The sequence below is a fragment of the Coregonus clupeaformis genome, chromosome 21 (genome assembly GCF_020615455.1).
Source record: "Coregonus clupeaformis isolate EN_2021a chromosome 21, ASM2061545v1, whole genome shotgun sequence".
NCBI lineage: Eukaryota > Metazoa > Chordata > Actinopteri > Salmoniformes > Salmonidae > Coregonus > Coregonus clupeaformis.
Window position 1 is genome coordinate 58,274,156 of NC_059212.1, and position 19,034 is coordinate 58,293,189.

General features: G+C 46.2%; 1 pseudogene; it reads left to right on the top strand.

The window, feature by feature from the left end:
* The first annotated feature begins 579 nt into the window (after positions 1-579).
* On the top strand, positions 580-18,903 carry LOC123481572 (annotated as a pseudogene).
* The last annotated feature ends 131 nt before the right edge of the window (positions 18,904-19,034 follow it).

The window sequence follows — 19,034 nt, forward strand, 5'->3', positions numbered from 1 at the left end:
CGCATCTACTACAAAACCATGGTACTTGCCTACGGAGCTGTGAGGGGAACGGCACCTCCTTACCTTCAGGCTCTGATCCTACACCCAAACGAGGGCACTACGTTCATCCACCTCTGGCCTGCTAGCCCCTCTACCTCTATGGAAGCACAGTTCCCGCTCAGCCCAGTCAAAGCTATTCGCTGCTCTGGCACCCTAATGGTGAAACAAGCTCCCCCATGACGCCAGGACAGCGGAGTCACTGACCACCTTCCGGAGACACTTGAAACCCTACCTCTTTAAGGAATACCTGGAATAGTATAATAGTAATCCTTCTACCCCCCCTTTACTACCACTGTCTTTTGTCTAAACTAACACCTGACTTATTTCACCTGCTAGCACTGACTTGTTTAAAGAAATGTACTTATTGTGATCGAGATGTAGTTGTCCCTGATTGCACTGACTTTGCTCACAGCTGCTTGTTTGAAGAAGTGTACTTACTGTGATCAATATGTGGTTGTCCCACTGGCTATCCTAAGTTTAATCCACCAATTTGTAAGTCGCTCTGGATAAGAGCGTCTGCTAAATGACTTAAATGTAAAAATGTAAATGATTGTGATGATGTCACTACTTGGGACAAAAATGGCTTTGTCATTCCACAGAAGTACCGGTAAGAGAGTTGCATTGATTACAGTATGTGTTTTGATGATAGTGGTGACAGATTGATTTAAAATGTTCATGGTGATTATCGACCATACATTCTGAAAATAATCTGTTTTGAAGCTGAAAATGTGCTTTCCTCTTTTATATCCAAATGAAAATGAGATGCATTCTTTACACATATGTAGTCACTTACAGTATTTTGTGAGTAGTAGATGTTATTGGTTTCTCGCAGTCATAGACTGAATTGTACACTAATTTACAATGATAGATTATGATCAAATAGCAAAACCCTAAACTAACACAATACTTTTAATATAATGTTAAAATATGCAATATATACTAAACAATAGTACAATGGCAATATCTGGGATGGCAGCTTTAGAAAATATATTATTAGAGTTCTTAGGTAGGCATTTCTTAGGCCCCTGGGATGATATATGGTGTGTGCATTGATCAGTTTAGTGAATTATGGAATGGGAGAGTTCTGTTAGCGGCCTGTGCATGTCATAGGAATGTTCAGTTTGTGGCTGTTGTGGCTGATTTTCTTAGTAAATCAGGCCACAGGACAGTAGTTATTCCATCATTGTCCCCTAGGTGGCGATACTGTCCCAGTGGATCTCCAGGAGGAGACTGCAACGTGTGACATGCCCAGAGCCTGTGACCTGAAGAAGTATGAAGACTGGTACAGGCTGGGCTCCTACTGTATGAAGTACTACAGTGCTCCTCTCAACTTCACTGACGCTGAGGTAAACAACATAATATATGACAGGAGAATGATATTACGACACTATCAAATGTAGCATGTTATTGCTCTACCTGTAGTCAGGCAGCCTGTCCATTTCAATACAATGGTAATACAGTGAAGTGAAGCGTTCAATCCATTGTCATAATTAGAGCTGTTCTGTAATGTATCCATCTTACTCCCACTGGTGGATTTACCATTAGGCAGAAGAGGCAATTGCCTCAGCCCTCACATCATCAAGAAGCCTCATGAGCTATGCATAATTAAAATACAAAAATACAAATAAAAATATTTCTCCGTTTGGGGCATAAAAAACAAACAAAACAAAAAAACGATGTGCCTAAGCTAGAGATGTCTGGGTTTTTGCATGGCCTTCGTCTCAATTCACCTCATCCGCTGATGTCGGCCTTCTGCATCTGGGGTGGAAGGTGGCCGAGCTACAGCAGACATCTTAAATCGGTCTTCTCACAAAAACGGTCTGTAGCGTCCAAACGGTTTGGCCGTTTATGTATATGACCCCTCTATGGATACATGAGACTCTCACGAACACGATGGTGTTTCCGTTGCTCTACGACCCCCACAAGTGTCACGGGACTCAATAATATTCAAATTAGCATTGAAAAAAGTTTACTTTTGTTCCGCCTGAGCGAGTCTGACCACAAGTCAGAGACCTCTATGATGACACACCAAATGCGTTTGATTGATCGCGGGAAAAGAGCAGGAATAGGCTTTTATAGGATACAGTATGTCTTCCAATGGTGTGACTGCTGTTGGCATCCAAAGATGATCCAACTTGAATAAATGATTGGAGGTAAGGAAGACAGCAGTGATACGGATATCACTTATTATTGATATCGACATAGCACGTTGATGTGAATCACACTGCTGCTCTCTCATTTAGCTTTTTGCGCCTTACAGATTGTGGTTGTTGTGGATGGCTGTTCACAAATACAGTGCCTTCAGAAAGTATTCACACCCCTTGACTTTTTCCATATTTTGTTGTGTTACAGTCTGAATTTAAAATGGATTAATTCCGATTTTTTTGGGTCACTGGCCTACACACAATACCTCATAGTGGAAGTATAATTTCTACAAATGTTGCACAATCCAGGTGTGGAAAGCTCTTCGAGACTTACCCAAAAAGACCAAAGGTGTTTCTACAAAGTATTGACGCAGGGGTGTGAATACTTATGTAAATGAGATATTGCTGTATTTCATTTGAAATACATTTGCAAAATTTTTTTAAGAAAGTAGATGAGTAGGTGGCCAGTACGTTGCAATAAACTTTTGTGAACTATTAAAAGAATATATTTACAATATAATACAAATGGGAGCAGTCAGCATAGTACATCAGGAAGCACAACTGCAACGCATGTCTAAAAACACGTTTTCACTTTGTCATTATCGGCTATTGTGTGTTGATGGGTGAGAACAACATATATATTTAATCCATTTTGAATTCATGCTGTAACACAACAAAATGTGGAATAAGTCATGGGTTATGATTACTTTCTGAAGGCACTGTATATGTGTATTGTAACCCAATAATGGTTGAATTGAAGAAGTTTAAGCTATCAATCATTGTTTTTGCGACCAGTGGACAGCTAATGAAAAATGCACTCCTGCAACAGCTGCCTAGTGTGGATCCAGGGCCTGATTAATTCAGGGGTTTACAGGGGCTGAAGGCCCAGGGCCCAAGCCCGTAGGGGGCCCTTGAGGCAGCGAAAAATTGAAATGTGTGTGTGTATATATATATAGGAGAACAAGTATTTGATACACTGCCGATTTTGCAGGTTTTCCTACTTACAAAGCATGTAGAGGTCTGTAATTTATATCATAGGTTCACTTCAACTGCAAGAGATCTTGGCCAACAACCTCCTTCTCTCAGTAAGAGCATTGAAGATGGGTCGTGGCTGGGTCTTCCAGCATGACAACGACCCGAAATACACAGCCAGGGCAACTAAGGAGTGGCTCCGTAAGAAGCATCTCAAGGTCTCAAGGAATAGCCTAGCCAGTCTCCAGACCTGAACCCAATAGAAAATCTTTGGAGGGAGCTGAAAGTACGTATTGCCCAGCGACAGCCCCGAAACCTGAAGGATCTGGAGAAGGTCTGTATAGAGGAGTGGGCCAAAATCCCTGCTGCAGTGTGTGCAAACCTGGTCAAGACCTACAGGAAACGTATGATCGCTGTAATTGCAAACAAAGGTTTCTGTACCAAATATTAAGTTCTGCTTTTCTGATGTATCAAATACTTATGTCATGCAATAAAATGCAAATTAATTACTTAAAGATCATACAATGTGATTTTCTGGATTTTTGTTTTAGATTCCGTCTCTCACAGTTGAAGTGTACATATGATAAAAAATTACAGACCTCTACATGTTTTGTAAGTAAGAAAACCTGAAAAATCGGCAGTGTATCAAATACTTCTTCTCCCCACTTAATATATATATATATATATATATATATATATATATATATATACAGTACCAGTCAAAAGTTTGGACACCTACTCATTCAAAGGTTTTCCTTTATTTTTACTATTTTCTACATTGTAAAATAATAGTGAAGACGTCAAAACTATGAAATAACACATACAGTGGGGAAAAAAAAGTATTTAGTCAGCCACCAATTGTGCAAGTTCTCCCACTTAAAAAGATGAGAGGCCTGTAATTTTCATCATAGGTACACGTCAACTATGACAGACTATCACATTGTAGGATTTTTAATGAATTTATTTGCAAATTATGGTGGAAAATAAGTATTTGGTCATTAACAAAAGTTTCTCAATGCTTTGTTATATACCCTTTGTTGGCAATGACACAGGTCAAACGTTTTCTGTAAGTCTTCACAAGGTTTTCACACACTGTTGCTGGTATTTTGGCCCATTCCTCCATGCAGATCTCCTCTAGAGCAGTGATGTTTTGGGGCTGTCGCTGGGCAACACAGACTTTCATCTCCCTCCAAAGATTTTCTATGGGGTTGAGATCTGGAGACTGGCTAGGCCACTCCAGGACCTTGAAATGCTTCTTACGAAGCCACTCCTTCGTTGCCCGGGCGGTGTGTTTGGGATCATTGTCATGCTGAAAGACCCAGCCACGTTTCATCTTCAATGCCCTTGCTGATGGAAGGAGGTTTTCACTCAAAATCTCACGATACATGGCCCCATTCATTCTTTCCTTTACACGGATCAGTCGTCCTGGTCCCTTTGCAGAAAAACAGCCCCAAAGCATGATGTTTCCACCCCCATGCTTCACAGTAGTTATGGTGTTCTTTAGATGCAACTCAGCATTCTTTGTCCTCCAAACACGATCGAGTTGAGTTTTTACCAAAAAGTTCTATTTTGGTTTCATCTGACCATATGACATTCTCCCAATCCTCTTCTGGATCATCCAAATGCACTCTAGCAAACTTCAGACGGGCCTGGACATGTACTGGCTTAAGCAGGGGGACACGTCTTGCACTGCAGGATTTGAGTCCCTGGCGGCGTAGTGTGTTACTGATGGTAGGCTTTGTTACTTTAGCTCTCTGCAGGTCATTCACTAGGTCCCCCCGTGTGGTTCTGGGATTTTTGCTCACCGTTCTTGTGATTATTTTGACCCCACGGGGTGAGATCTTGCGTGGAGCCCCAGATCGAGGGAGATTATCAGTGGTCTTGTATGTCTTCCATTTCCTAATAATTGCTCCCACAGTTGATTTCTTCAAACCAAGCTGCTTACCTGTTGCAGATTCAGTCTTCCCAGCCTGGTGCAGGTCTACAATTTTGTTTCTGGTGTCCTTTGACAGCTCTTTGGTCTTGGCCATAGTGGAGTTTGGAGTGTGACTGTTTGAGGTTGTGGACAGGTGTCTTTTATACTGATAACAAGTTCAAACAGGTGCCATTAATACAGGTAACGAGTGGAGGACAGAGGAGCCTCTTAAAGAAGAAGTTACAGGTCTGTGAGAGCCAGAAATCTTGCTTGTTTGTAGGTGACCAAATACTTATTTTCCACCATAATTTGCAAATAAATTCATTAAAAATCCTACAATGTGATTTTCTGTATTTTTTTTCCTCAATTTGTATGATGAAAATTACAGGCCTCTCTCATCTTTTTAAGTGGGAGAACTTGCACAATTGGTGGCTGACTAAATACTTTTTTCCCCACTGTATGGAATCATGTTGTAACCTAAAAAGTGTTAAACAAATCCAAATATATTTTAGATTTTAGATTCTTCGAAGTAGCCACCCTTTTCCTTGATGACAGCTTTGCACACTCTTGGCATTCTCTCAACCAGCTTCACCTGTAATGCTTTTCCAACAGTCTTGAAGGAGTTCCCACATATGCTGAGCACTTGTTGGCTGCTTTTCCTTCACTCTGCGGTCCAACTCATCCCAAACCATCTCAACTGGGTTGAGGTCGGGTGATTGTGGAGGCCAGGTCATTTGATGCAGCACTCCATCTCTCTCCTTCTTGGTCAAATAGCCCTTAGACAGCCTGGAGGTGTGTTTTGGGTCATTGTCCTGTTGAAAAACAAATGATAGTCCCACTAAGCCCAAACCAGATGGGATGGTGTGTCGCTGCAGAATGCTGTGGTAGCCATGCTGGTTAAGTGTGCCTTGAATTCTAAATAAATCACTGACAGTGTCACCAGCAAAGCACCCCCACACCATCACACCTCCTCCTCCATGCTTCACAGTGGGAACCACACATGCGTAGACACCTCCTCCTCCATGCTTCACAGTGGGAACCACACATGCGTAGATCATCCGTTCACCTACTCTGCGTCTCACAAAGACACGGCGGTTGGAACCAAAAATCTCATATTTGGACTCATCAGACCAAAGGACAGATTTCTACCGGTCTAATGTCCATTGCTCGTGTTTCTTGGCCCACCAAGTCTCTTCTTCTTATTGGTGTCCTTTAGTAGGGGTTTCTTTGCAGCAATTCGACCATGAAGGCCTGATTCACACAGTCTCCTCTGAACAGTTGATGTTGAGATGTGTCTGTTAGTTGAACTCTGTGAAGCATTTATTTGGGCTGCAATCTGAGGTGCAGTTAACTCGAATGAATTTATCCTCTGTAGCAGAGGTAACTCTGGGTCTTCCTTTCCTGTGGCGGTCCTCATGAGATACAGTTTCATGTCTTAAAGTAATGATGGACTGTTGTTTCTCTTTGCTTATTTGAGCTGTTCTTGCCATAATATGGATGTGGTCTTTTACCAAATAGAGCTAGCTTCTGCATACCACCCCTACCTTGTCACAACACAACTGATTGGCTCAAACGTATTAAGAAGGAAAGAAATTCCACAAATTAACTTTTAACATGGCACACCTTTTAATTGAAATGCATTCCAGGTAACTACCTCATGAAGCTGGTTGAGAGAATGGCAAGAGTGTGCAAAGCTGTCATCAAGGCAAAGGGTGGCTATTTGAAGAATCTGAAATATAAAATATATTTTGATTAGTTTAACACTTTTTTGGTTACTACATGATTCATATGTGTTATTTCGTAGTTGTGATGTTGTCACTATTATATAAAGTAGAAAATAGTAAAAATAAAGAAAACCCCTGGAATGAGTAGGTGTGTCCAAACTTTTGACTGGTACAGTATATACAAAAGTATGTGGGCACCCCTTCAAATGAGTGGAATCGGCTATTTCAGCCACACCCGTTGCTGACAGGTGTATAACATTGAGTACACAGCCATGCAATCTCCACAGACAAACATTGGCAGTAGAATGGCCTTACTGAAGAGCTCAGTGACTTTCAACGTGGCATCGTCACAGGACGCCACCATTACAACAAGTCAGTTCGTCAAATTTCTGCCATGCTAGAGCTGCCCCAGTCAATTGTAAATGCTCTTATTGTGAAGTGGAAACGTCTAGGAGCAACAACGGCTCAGCTGCAAAGTGGTAGGCCATGCAAGCTCACAGAACGGGCCGCTGAGTGCTGAAGCGCGTAAAAACGATCTGTCCTCGGTTGCAACACTCACTACCGAGTTCCAAACTGCCTCTGGAAGCAACGTCAGCACAATAACTGTTCGTTGGGAGCTTAATGAAATGGGTTTCCATGGCCGAGCAGCCGTACACAAGCCTAAGATCACCATGCGCAATGCCAAGCGTCAGCTGGAGTGATGTAAAGCTCGCCACTATTGGACACTGGAGCAGTGGAAATGCGTTCTCTGGAGTGATGAATCACGCTTCACCACCTGGCAGTCCGATGGACAAATCTGGGTTTGGCGGATGCCAGGAGAACGCTACCTGCCTCAATGCATAGTGCCAACTGTAAAGTTTGGTGGAGGATAAATAATGGTCTGGGGCTGTTTAGTTCTAGCCCTTTAGTTCCAGTGAAGGGAAATGTTAACGCTACAGCATACAATTACATTCTAGACGATTCTGTGCTTCCAACTTTTTGGCAACAGTTTGGGGTAGGTCCTTTCCTGTTTCAGCATGACAATGCCCCCGTGCACAAAGCGAGGTCCATACAGAAATGGTTTGCCGAGATCGGTGTGGAAGAACTTGAATGGCCTGCACAGAACCCTGACCTCAACCGCATCAAACACCTTTGGGATGAATTGGAACGCCGACTGCGAGCCAGGCCTAATTACCCAACATCAGTGCCCTACCTCACTAATGCTCTTGTGACTGAATGAAAGTCCCCGCAGCAATGATCCAACATCTAGCAGAAAGCCTTCCCAGAAGAGTGGAGGCTGTTATAGCAGAAAAGGGGGGACCAACTCCATATTAATGCCCATGATTTTGGAATGAAATGTTCAATAAGCAGGTGTCTACATACTTCTAGTAATGTAGTGTGTGTGTGTGTGTGTGTGTGTGTGTGTGTGTGTGTGTGTGTGTGTGTGTATGTATGTATGTATGTATGTATACAGTTGAAGTCGGAAGTTTACATACACCATAGCCAAATAAATTTAAACTCAGTTTTTCACAATTCCTGACATTTAATCCTAGTAAAAAATTCCCTGTCTTAGGTCAGTTAGGATCACCACTTTATTTTAAGAATGTGAAATGTCAGAATAATAGTAGAGAGAATGATTTATTTCAGCTTTTATTTATTTCATCACATTCCCAGTGGAATATACACCATCAAAAATAAACCCATTATTAGTTTGTTTAGGCAGGTCGCAAGAGACATTATAAGACTAAGAAAATGTATTTTCAAAACAAGAGAATGGCATATCTTGAGTTTAATTATGTTATGTCCATATGAATTAAATCAATAGTAACTCAATATTAGGAAGATGTTCCTAATGTTTGGTATATTCAGTGTATATTTTGTAGTTAGAATACAATGAAATATAACAATAAAATAAAAACAATATTTTTCCCACACAACTTGCCATCATGGCAACGTGTGGAACAGCTGTCATATTAAAAAAAGTGATATTTTGTAACAGAGCCCATGGCAAGACCACCCTTACGAAAAAAGATTGCAGTCAGAGTTTAGTATAACTGCAGTATGCGGCAAATACTGTGTCCAAAATAACAATGTTTATTTTACTGCAGGTGATTTTGCAGTGTAACTGCAGTTCAACTATTCTGCAATTACTGCGTCCAAAATACCACAGTTGACTGCAGTTAGTTCCAAAACTGCAATATTTTTTTGTAAGGGCATGCTTTATTGATCAACGTTACATCTCTTTCCTAACCTCATTCGCCTTTGTTAGGGAGCAGGAGTAGGGTCTTACATTGAGAGTATCTTCATCATGATACCGATAGAAAATAATAGCTATCTATATTTTCTAAAGTATGTGAGTCTCGTGTTCATATTTCACAAACTCGCGGGCTTTTGGAGTTGAGTTACGCGATTGAGCAAAATAATAGGCCTACACTTGATTTAGGCTACATTATTGCATGCTAAATGTTTTTGATCAGTGATAGATTAGCAAACTAATAGATGAGCTGTACCACCTCCACTTATTTGCCCAGACAGAGAATTAACCAAATATACAGACGGAGATAAAAACCACATTGATTGATTAAGAAGAGTCACAGGCTTTTTGTCGGAGGTAGGCCTTTTTGTCGGAAGTAGACCTAGATAACTAAACGACTGGGAGTGAAGAGCTAAATAATCCACTTGTTAAACTACATAACATGCTGGCAAAATGTTCTGATCAGTGCTAGACAAGATGATCATGACTAGCACTCGCCTCAATTTAGCTAACATGTCTACAGCCTAATTGTAGCCTAACCAATATCCAAACGGAGATTCAGTGATAAGAAAAATCTGACATTGATTGATTTATCAAGAGGAGTCCCCACGCTTGTCTCAAAGCAGCGCGAAACGGTACTGAAATAGTTGAACACATGGGGGTAGGCTATTGCTTCAAATGTATTGTAACAATTGGATGACTTTTGGAGTTTCAGTAAGTAACAATTTGATTGCATTGACTTACTTTATTCCAATATTTTTGTCATACATTGATATTGTAACGACCCTGTATTGTGTTCTGTGTTCATGGATGTGTTATCGTTCTCATGGGTACTAGCAGGGGTTAAATATGCCAGGACAGATGGAAAGGTTGGGGGGTATGATGGGTAATCCCGCGGGATTTTGGGAATGATTAAATAGGGGTTATGGTCTCATATCTCTGCTCTTCGGTTCGGGACCCTTGATTTTGACATGTTCTATTTGTGTATGTTCGAGGTTTAGCGGCGTGGGTTGTGGCCTGAACAATAGCCCATTTAGGAATAAACCTGTGTTCTGCCTGTACACCTGGTGCCCGTCTCTCTTTTACTTTATGACCCAGCTGGGTCATTACATTGGTGTCAGAAGTGCTTTCGAACGACGGGATAGATCGAGATTAGGCGAGTTAGCTGTTTCAGTATAGGCCGTGGTTAGCGTTAGCGTGACTCGCATCTACGGTCAGGATGATCGGGCGAGGCGGAAAGTTAAGGAAGAGTCGGACAAAGTGGCCGTTGGGGGCTCGGGTGTACCCGGTCGGGAGGGTCAGGCGAGGACGGCTGTAGAGGAGCTGGAGAGCCACATGGCGGGAGTTAAATTGTCAGTCAGCAAGATGGCAGAACGGGCGGGTTTTCCTTCAAACCGCTCGACCAGAACAGACGTCACGGCGACGGAGATATCGACGTCACCGCGTGCGGAAATGGCTGGACCTCCTTATGTAAACAGAGATGGCAGCGCCCCTATTGCCATTAGCCACGGTAGCGGCTAAACTTCCAAAGTTCAATGGACAAGGTAAATGGGAAGTTTTTTTCACTCAATTCGAGTTGTTGGCTAGAGCCGGGAGGTGGTCTGACGAGACGAAAGGGTTACAGCTTGCCCTGAGCCTGTCAGAGGAGGCGTCGGAATGCCTGCTAACGCTAGCCCCGGACGAGAGGGGCGACTACGGTGCGCTAGTGGAGGCATTGGGGGGCCGTTTGGCAGCGATGCACAGCCCAACATGCTGCGGATTGAACTGAATAACAAAAAGAGACTTCAGGGGGAATCATTAAAGGCGTTGGCAAGTGATATTCTGAGCCTGACCAGGCGGGCTTATGCAAATATGTCGATTGGGGTGCAAGACGAGCTGGCACGGGACAGTTTCATTAGAGCGCTCTCCTCCACCGAACTGGGTAAGCATGTGCAGATGTCGGACCCAGCATCTCTGCGGGCTGCAGTGGAGATAGCCAGGAAGAGGGAGCTGATCTGGGGTGAGGGAGTGAGAGTGGAGGTTGCCAGTCAACCAGAGGTGAGAGCAGCGGCGGCCGGGGTGCTGGGGGTCACCAAACCAGAGTGGGTCGACGAGTTGGGAGGGTTAGTCAAGACCGCTTCGCTTGTCATTGAGAAGGGCTCCAGACAACATCGCAGTGTCAGCTCAACTTCCATTGTCTGCTGGGGTTGTGGCCAGACTGGCCACATTCAGCGGGAGTGTGGCAGATTCTCCAGTCAACAGGGAAACGACAGCGGGTTCTCGCGCAGGGGGCAGCGCGGGCCCATTCCTCCGCCCCGAACCCACAGTAAGCAGAAGATGTACCCAGCAGTGCAGGCAAGAGGGTGGGGACCTGCTTCCCCAGGGGTGTAGCGGCCACCGTGTTTCCTAGTCCGGTAGTTGTGGTGGGACGTACCACCATTGGGGACTTCTGCAATGTCATCGTCAAGGTAGAGGGGGTGGAATGTTTGGCCCTGGTCGACACGGGCTCTACAGTAACCCTGGTGAGACCAGACATACTACCTGTTGGGGTGCGGGTGGAGCCGACCTTTGTCCAGCTACGGACTGTCACGGGGGAGCTAGCCCCCATGTTAGGGAAGTGTCGGGTGTCTGTGACTGTGGGGGGGAGAACTGTGGGGTGTCCGGTGTGGGTAGCAGCGGTACAGGACCCCTGTATACTAGGAATGGACTTTTTGAAAAACTGTGGGGCTCAGTTGGACTTAGCTTCGGGCACTTTGAGGCTGTCGGGGGGGCCCACAGTGGGAATGTCGCCTACGGGAGGGCCAGCAGGGGGCAGGGCTGTCCCTCCGTCTTCCTCCAAGCTTGCCGAAACTCCACTGGTCGTCCCGGCTGCTCCCTTGGTCGTTGTTCCATCCCAGCAGCTGTCTCCGGCGGCAACGACCTTCACTCCCCATAATGGTGCAAGCACAGGCATCCCAGTAGCCCAAAACACACTGGCTCCTTCACCCCATCAGCCCGACGGGGGAAGGAGGAAGTTATCGACGCCCGTTGAGGCTGTGTGGCTGAAAAACTGTCAAGGTCTGGACGAGGGACAACAGAGACAATTAAAGCAGCTGCTGTTTGACTTTAAAGATAGCTTCGCTTGGGGGGAAGATGAGGTAGGGCAAACGCACCTGGTTCAGCACAACATCGACACTGGGGACAACCAACCCATTAAAATTCGGGCCCGTCGCATTCCCCTTGCCAAGAGGGAAGCAGCAGCCACAGCTATTGCTGACATGTTGCGGGCTGATTTCATTGAGCCATCAGACAGCCCGTGGTCCGCGCCGGTCGTCATGGTGCCTAAGAAAGGGGGTAAACTTAGGTTTTGTGCGGACTACAGGGGCCTAAATTCTGTCACCATTAAAGACTCTTACCCCATACCGAGGATCGATGAGTCGCTAGACCACGTCAGAGGGTCCTCGTGGTTCTCTTCCCTTGATCTGCGCAGTGGCTACTGGCAGGTGCCCTCTCGCCTGGGGCACGTGGAAAACGGCCTTCTCCACGGATAGGGGCCATTGGCAGTTCAAGGTGCTGTGCTTCGGGCTTTGTAATGCTCCTGCCACCTTTGAGAGGCTCATGGACAGAGTGCTGGCGGGGGTTCCGAGAGACGAGTGTGTCGTGTACCTAGACGACATATTGGTACACGGCACGTCGTTTGAGGGGGCACTGGGGGCACTTAGGCGAGTGCTGGAGAGGATCTCGGGGCGGGCTAAAATTACACCCGGAAAAGTGCCATTTCATGCAAAGGGAGTTGGCGTTCCTGGGTCATCAGCTGGGTGGTGAGGGTATCAGCACGTTGCCAGACAAAGTGGAGGCTGTGAGGGGGTGGCCAATTCCAAAGGAAAAAAAAAGAGGTTAAGAGCTTCCTGGGTCTGGCATCCTACTATCGTAGGTTTGTGAAAGGGTTTGCGGGGATAGCAGCTCCTTTGAACCACCTTCTCAAGAAGGACACTGTCTTTCAGTGGACCGAAGAGCACCAGCGGGCGTTTGAGGCCCTCAAACGTGCCCTGGTGGAGGCCCCTGTCCTGTCCTCACCAGACCCAAACCGTCCGTTTATTCTGGACACCGATGCAAGCAATGAGGGCTTGGGGGCCGTGCTGGCTCAGCGTGGTTCTGACGGGGAGCACGTAGTAGCTTATTACAGCAGAACTTTTGATAAGGCTGAAAAACGCTACTGCGTGACAAGGAGGGAGCTTTTGGCTGTCGTGGCAGCAGTACGCCATTTCAAGTACTACCTGGGGGCCTGCCGTTTGTGGTGCGGACGGATCACTCCGCCCTGCAGTGGCTTCTCTCCTTCAAGGAGCCAGAGGGTCAGATCGCCCGCTGGTTGGAGGAGCTGCAACCCTACGACTTCCAGGTGGAGCACAGGGCCGGCCTTCGCCACAGCAATGCAGACGCCTTGTCCCGCCGCCCGTGTGCTGAGGACGGCTGTGGGTACTGCGCCAAACGGGTGGAGCGAGAGAGGGAACTGTGCATGGAGGAGGGAGTCACCGCCACGGTGAGTCAGCTGAGGGTGACAGAGTGCCGGGAGCTTGAGGCTGTGGACGTCGGGGGAGTGGAGGCGTCGCCAGGAGGAGGACGCAGAGCTGCGTCCTGTGCTGGGGGTGGGTGGAAGAGAGAAGACGACCGCCATGGGGGGAAGTAGCCCCTCTATCACCAGTCACCAAAGGCCTCTGGGCTAAATTCTCAGTCCTTAGAGTGGCTGAGGGAGTGCTCCAGAGGGGGTGGAAAAAGCCAGCTACTGGAGAAATGACGTGGCAGGTAGTGGTTCCCAAAAGGCTGCAAGGGAGCGTGTTACAGCAGCTTCACGGGGGAGTAGGCGCAGGGCATTTTGGGGTCTCCAAAACGTTAAAGCGCGTACGTAAAGGCTTCTATTGGGCCAGGCACAGGAGGGATGTGGAGGACTTTTGCAGGCAGTGCGATGAGTGTGCTGCTAAGAAAGGACCTCCAGGTCAGTCACACGCCCTCCTACAACAATTCCCAGTAGGGGAGCCCATGGGGGAGACTGGGGGTAGACATAGTTGGACCGTTTCCAATCACAGACAGCGGTAACAGGTGGATTCTAACTGCTATGGACTACTTCACCAAGTGGCCAGAGGCTTACGCTCTCCCAGACCAGGAGGCAGAAACAGTAGCTGATGCATTGGTAGGGGAATAATCAGTCGGTTCGGGGTGCCACAGTCTATACACAGCGACCAGGGGAGAAACTTTGAGTCACGGGTGTTCTCAGAGTTGTGTAGACGGTTAGGCGCGGAGAAGACGCGCACTACTCCGCTTCATCCCCAGAGTGATGGGCTGGTGGAAAGATTTAACAGAACATTAGCACAACAGCTGGCTATCGTTACCTCAAAACACCAGAGAGATTGGGACACCCACTTACCGTTTATTCTCATGGCATGTAGGTCGGCTGTTCAGGAATCGACTGCGTGCTCCCAGCGCTACTAATGTTAGGTCGTGAGTTGCGCACCCCAGCCGAACTGACGTTTGGCCACCCTCCTGATAACGACGACGGGGTTTTGCCTGGCCCGAACTATGTTCGTCGACTGCAGAACCGGTTAGAAGCGGCTCACACCTTCGCAAGAGAGCAACTCGAGAACGCAGGAATGCGCCAAAAGCGCCACTATGACTCACGCGCTAGGGGGAGGCACTTTGGAGCGGGAGAACGAGTGTGGCTTCACAACCCCACGCGCAAGAAGGGGCGGTGCCCAAAGTTGGACAGTGCCTGGGTGGGGCCGTGCCTGGTGATAGAGAGAGTGGGGGAGGTGACGTACCGGGTGGAGGTTCCCCACGGGGCAGGAAGGTGGTGGTCCACCGGGACCGATTGGCGCCCTACAGAGGGAGGAAAACGGTAGGGAATGGAAGTGAGGACTCTGATGTGAGCACACGGGGACAGTCTAGCGAGGAGACTCTAATGCAAGCTGAGCCTGGGACGGGGCTGCCTCTTCGGGGGTGCTGGAAATGACATTGGGGCAGATGAGTGTTCTGGGGGTCCACCAGTGGGAGTCAAGGGGAGGCACAAGAGACTGATGCGACCTCCGGGTCGTTTTAAGGATTTTGTTTTGTAACCCTAGGGGCTAGGGTTTAGAAAGGAGGGGGCTATGTAACGACCCTGTATTGTGTTCTGTGTTCATGGATGTGTTATCGTTCTCATTGGTACTAGCAGGGGTTAAATATGCCAGGACAGATGGAAAGGTTGGGGGGTATGATGGGTAATCCCGCGGGATTTTGGGAATGATTAAATAGGGGTTACGGTCTCATATCTCTGCTCTTCGGTTCGGGACCCTTGATTTTGACATGTTCTATTTGTGTATGTTCGAGGTTTAGCGGCGTGGGTTGTGGCCTGAACAATAGCCCATTTAGGAATAAACCTGTGTTCTGCCTGTACACCTGGTGCCCGTCTCTCTTTTACTTTATGACCCAGCTGGGTCATTACAATATTTATTCCCACAGTAACTCTTTATGGATCCATCCAGTTGTGGTTAAGAAAACAGTGCATATGTGGTGGGCTATGCGAAGTAGTAACGTGCGCTGCCTAGCAACCATCAAGAGTTTAAGACCGTAGTGCGTGCCAATGCCGCCTCAGCATTTTGGCTACATTTCATATTAAACTGTAGGCAGAACTTTAACACATTCATGATTAGGTCGATTTTCTGCCATGAACTTCCCAAGGCTTACCCGTATTAGGGAAGCCTGGTTCTCGACGAGGCCCTTAGACTCTAAAGGGTTACAATACACATTTATTTAGTAAAACGACAGGTGCTGCTGATAATACTGCCATCGACGTCGAGGCAGAGGAGATGTATGTGTAGCCCATATATCTGATGCTGTCTGGCCAAAAAAAGGTATGGCATGTCTTACATGGGCTATATAGTAAAACAGAGGGGCGCTGTTTCGCTTGCTTCGATGCTTTCTCCGCTGAGATAGTTTCAGCCACTTGCGAATTGAAGGAAAAAAGTTGGCGGGTGCACAGCGCACTGTTCAGATGCTGGAATTATTTTGGATAAACGTGCGAAGGTAACCTACTTTTTGAAGTGATTTGTTTAACAAGCAGATAAAACATCATGACTGGATGTGTTCATGGCACATTAAAATGTAATGCATTTTTATAGTTAATTACATGTCTTTACTATAAAACCCAATTAAAGAAAATGGTGCATGCGCATAAGAGTGGAGGGGGCCTCAGACTGGCTCTGCCTGAGGCTCCAAATCACTAGGTCTGCACCTCCCGCGCTCTCTTTTTCTCTCACTCATTCACTCTCTTCCCCCCACCTATTTTCTCTTTCTTTTCCTCCTCTCTTTCCTCCCTCTCAGATGAAGTGCAGGTCTGCTGCCCCCGGTGGCCACCTGGTGTCGGTGCATAACAAACAGCCAACGCTGACCTGCTTTGCGTGGTGATGACGATGAATGCTTCAAACTCTTCCTGGTAGGAGAGGAAGGGTGATGGAGAGAGGGGGTGAAGGGAGATTAATGAATGTGGGGAAGAGAGTAAGGGAAGAAGCATTATGCCAAACGCCCTCACATCAGGCTAGGAGGTGTGGTGGCCGAACAACGATGCTGAGATGCTGTGTTGACAAGGAATCCGCTGACACTGTACTTGATTATAAAGGTTTATTATATCAAGGATTTCAGCATCAATTTACAGATTTCTGCAGAATCTGGAGAGCAACAAACCCAATCTCAAATATGATCACTCTCTTCGTCCCTTTGTTCAAACATGGTATATATACCCTATGTAACATAAGATGGCGTGTTTTGAATAGACCAATCCCTGGCCTCCACATATCCCAATGTCCACCATCTTAGGGGGCCCCTATAGTAACACTTTCCAGATGTTTCAGCACAGCAGAGCAAAGTTCATTTAATCAACAATATGAAAACCTCAGCCAAAGCTATAAATGTTCAGATACTCCAGAGGCTTCAAACTCTTCCAGGTAGGAGAGGAAGAGTGATGGATGGAGAGAGGGAGTGATGAAGAGCGGACAGAGTGGATAGTGGGTGGATGGAGGAGGGAGGTAAATGAGTGTGGGAGGAAAGCGTGACATGTTCGGTAGAAGGGGAAAGAGAGAGGCTTTGCAGCACAATATGTAACTTTGAACATGACTTCTATCTTAATATCTACATTTACAGTATTCAGACCTCTTGACCTTTTCCACATTTTGTTACGTTACAGCCTTATTCTAAAATGGATTCAATTGTTTTTTTTCCTCATCAATCTACACACTACCCCATAATGACAAAAACAGGGCTTTAGAAAGAAAAAAAACAGAAATATCACATTTACTTAACTATTCAGACCCTTTACTCAGTACTTTGTTGAAGCACCTTTGGCAGTGATTACAGCCTCGAGTCTTCTTGGGTATGACGCTACAAGCTTGGCACACTTGTATTTGGGGAGTTTATCCCATTCTTCTCTGAAGATCATCTCAAGCTCTGTCAGGTTGGATGGGGAGCGTCGCTGTACAGCTATTTTCAGGTCTCTCCAAAGATGTTAGATCGGGTTAAAGTCAGAGCTCTGGCTGGGCCACTCATGGACATTCTGAGACTGTTTTTCATCAAGGATCTCTCTTTACTTTGCGCCGTTCATCTTTCCCTCGATCCTGACTAATATCCCAGTCCCTGTTGCTGAAAAACATCCCACAGCATGATGCTGCCACCACCATGCTTCACCGTAGGGATGGTATTGGCCAGGTGATGAGCGGTGCCTGGTTTCCTCCAGACGTGACGCTTGGCATTCAGGCCAAAGAGTTCAATCTTGGTTTCATCAGACCAGATAATCTTGTTTCTCATGGTCTGAGAGTCCTTTAGGTGCCTTTTGGCAAACTCCAATTGGGCTGTCATGTGCCTTTTACTGAGGAGTGGCTTCCGTCTGGCTACTACCAAAAAGGACTGATTGGTGGAGTGCTGCAGAGATGGTTGTCCTTCTGGAAGGTTCTCACATCTCCACAGAGGAACTCTGGAGCTCTGTCAGAGTGACCATCGGGTTCTTGGTCACCTCCCTGACCAAGGCCCTTCTCCCTCGATTGCTCAGTTTGGCCGGGTGGCCAGTTCTAGGAAAAGTCTTGGTGGTTCCAAACTTCTTCCATTTAAGAACGATGGAGGCCACTGTGTTCTTGTCTTGAGGACCTTCAATGCTGCAGATATTTTTTGGTACCCTTCCCCAGATCTGTGCCTCGACACAATCCTGTCTCTGAGCTCTATGGACAATTCCTTCGACCTCATGGCTTGGTTTTTGCTCTGACATGCACTGTCAACTGTGGGACCTTATATAGACAGGTGTGTGCCTTTCCAAATCATGTCCAATCAATTGAATTTACCACAGGTGGACTCCAATCAAGTTGTAGAAACATCTCAATGATGCTCATTGGAAACAGGATGCACCTGAGCTCAATTGTTGAGTCTCATAGCAAGGGTCTGAATACTTATGTAAATAAGGTATTTCAGTTTTTTTTTTTTTATATACATTTGTAAAAATGTCTAAAAATCTGTTTTCACTTTGTCATTATGGGGTATTGTGTGTATATTGATGAGGAAAATGTTTTATTTAATCAATTTTAGAATAAGGCTGTAATGTAACAAAATGTGGAAAAAGTGAAGGGGTCTGAATACTTTCCAAATGCACTGTACATATTTTCTCACCACCTGTCTTTCTATCGCTCCCCTCGCTCTTCCTCTATCCACCTCTCTCTCTCTCTCTCTCTCTCTCTCTCACTCCCTCCTTCTCTAAGTCTGATAAGTTTGTGTGGACTGACGGCTCCAACTGGAACTTCGATGCGTGGACCTCAAGGGGAGCCCATCGCCCGCTGGATGAACCACGAGGACTGTGTGGAGATGAACTGGAGCAGTAAGAGATGGAAAGAGGGATGGAGGGAGGAGTGATTGGAAGGAGAGCGGGATGGATGGTTTTTACTTGCAATGGCTGTGATATATGTTTGTTTTTACCTACCTTAGTTGAATGCACTGGCTAACTGCTAAAATGACAAAAACGTGAAAGAAACATTTCATGGAAG